The 2507-nt window shown below is 40.5% G+C and overlaps 1 protein-coding gene across 1 annotated transcript in view; it reads left to right on the forward strand.

Annotated features, from left to right (window-relative positions):
* LOC106688495 (uncharacterized) overlaps nt 1–2507 on the forward strand; it is a gene marked incomplete at its 5' end in the record, with an annotated part of 22398 nt that overhangs the window by 3905 nt on the left and 15986 nt on the right.

Genomic DNA, 2507 nt, shown 5'->3' on the forward strand with positions numbered 1-2507 from the left:
ATTGTGTTAGGATGGGTTGGAATGTCAGCTGTGAAAACTGTAAGGACAATCTAAAATACAATTTTAGAACCACATCAATTTTAAAAACATTTATGTAGGCTGTCCTGCCCTGGTCATTAATTTCAGTTCACAATTACCCTATTTTGTCAATTCAACATATTAAATTAAATTAAAAATTAAATCTTTTTATCACATTTAATTGTTAATTTAATAGAAATAATTGTCAAAATAGAGTAATTGTGGACTGAAATTAATGACCTGGGCAGAATAGCCTGCATAAATGTTTTTTAAAATTGATGTGGTCGTCCTTGAGGATGGCCGAAACGTCGGACTTGTAAAGAAATATAGATTGTTTTAAGACTAAAATTGGATAAAATTTATTTTATTTAAATAATAATAAGATCATGCTATGATCCGTAGAGCTACCGGGGTCTTCAGGACTAGTCCTATCAGCAGCTTACTCTGGGAGGTCCAAGAGTGGCCACTAGAACTACCCAGGCACTACCTTTTGCTGAAATTTCTAGGTCGTCTCAAAACGTTGATGTTTCGGGGTACAGATTACCTAGTCGCCTCTTCAGCATTCCTCCCCTATTTGGTTTCATTCGCTCCCAAACAAAGTTATACTTATCATTCCCCAATCCATTACCTATGTGGATAAACAAAATAGCCAATTTTTATTTCACCTTAGGATCTGTTGATAAATAATCTAACCCTTCTGAAGTACTCAATGTTTTTTTAAGTCTTCTCTCTAGCTACAGGGGCTGTACATGTATCTACACTGATGGGTCAAAATACTTTAATCATGTTGGTTGTTCAGTAGTTCTATCTGCTACAGTCTTCCCCCCACATTCTCAGTGTTTTCCTCCGAGTCATATGCAATCTTTTTGTCATTAACGCTAGCACATGAAGTAAATGGCTCCTCCATTGTTATCTGTAGTGATTCTTACTCGATTCTCAAGGCTATCCAAAATTTCCAAATTTCGAACAACCCCATTGTTTTTTTGATCATAACTTTAATCAATAAAACACATAAAAAAGTAAATTTTATATGGGTCCCCTGTCATGCAGGTATAACGGGAAACGAACTGGCTGACACAGTTGCCAAAGAAGCATGCACCCTATTTCCAGTGCCTGATTGTAACTTGGCGCTGTATGATTACCATAAATCGGTTCTGACCCAATGCAAGGAAGCACGGCGCTGTTTTTGGTCTAAGGTACCTGAAATAAATAAAATGAAGACAATGCTTGGTGATAACTCAACCTCTAACGCCAATTCTCAAAAATCGCCGTGAACAATCCATCATAACCCGACTCAGGATCGGACGCACAAGATTAATTGACAAGCAGCTTCTTGAAAGAAATCCTTCGCCGACGTGTTATAGTTGTAAATGTACCCTGACGATGGAGCATATCCTGGAACACTGTTCGCGTCTGGAATCATCAAGAACGTCTTTTGGCCTCCGGGGACAACGTCAAGCCTTCCTGCCAGAAAATTGGAAGAATTTGTTTAAGTTCCTAAAGGGGAACAAACTGTATCGAGAAATGTAACCACGAAATCCAGAATACGGTGCCTCTAACCCTGTACTTGGACTGTCTCCATCATCTCGCTGAGTTTATCAGCGATTCTGTTATAGTGTGCCAGCAGTTCTGCAGCATACTTCCCACTAGACTGTCTCGGTTTTTTCGTTTCTCTTATCATCATGAATATATCCTCCTCTGGGGTCCACCGTCCTCCTCCGAATGCCTTCTTTAGTCTTTCTTTGATGACTTTCCAGGGGGTCTCTTCATCTCCCTGAATCTGATTCAGGATACTTCTTTTTACTCGGCAGACTACCGCTGCTTTCAGTGCTTTTGCATCCTCGTTATCCAGTAGATCCTCCGATCTTTTCGCATCTATTCGGCCCATTAGGCGATCGCTCTCTTTTAAAAAATTATTTAATTCTCCGGTCTCTCCGGTGAATTTTTCTAGGTCCGACACTGCCTTCCTCAGGTCCTGGGCGGTTGCCGTACGGACCTTGATCCATTCAAGCGTCGTGGCATGAAATTGCACGAAAGAGACTTCTGGTAGAGGCTGAATCTGCACCGGAGGTGGGTTAGCTGCTGCTAAAGTTTGGTTGACTGCAGCTTGAGGTTGGTTATTTTGGTTCATATTCTCCAGGTTCAGAACTGCTCTTCTCACTATTCCGTTACTGTTCATCAGGGAAAGAGAGAGAATGAAAAAAAATTTTCTTTTAGACTGAAAATTACTCCGGTATATAAAGTTCCCGGGTTTCGGCACCAGTTATCTTTTACTCAACTGAAACTAAAAATAATAGGAGAGAGAGAGGAGTGCGAAATGAAACGCTTGAAGTGCTCTAAAAGACTGAGCTATTTGCGGAGCCTGTTCGTCTATATATACACAATAGGTCAGCTGTTCTCGATCAGCTGATATGGACCTGTCAGCTGGCAGTCCGTAACTCCCCCCCACCAGTTTACGAACAATCCTCGTAAACTCTAATATATACAAA

Source organism: Halyomorpha halys, unplaced genomic scaffold (genome assembly GCF_000696795.3).
Source record: "Halyomorpha halys isolate HHAL.00 unplaced genomic scaffold, Hhal_1.1 Scaffold1143.1, whole genome shotgun sequence".
NCBI classification, from domain to species: Eukaryota; Metazoa; Arthropoda; class Insecta; order Hemiptera; family Pentatomidae; genus Halyomorpha; species Halyomorpha halys.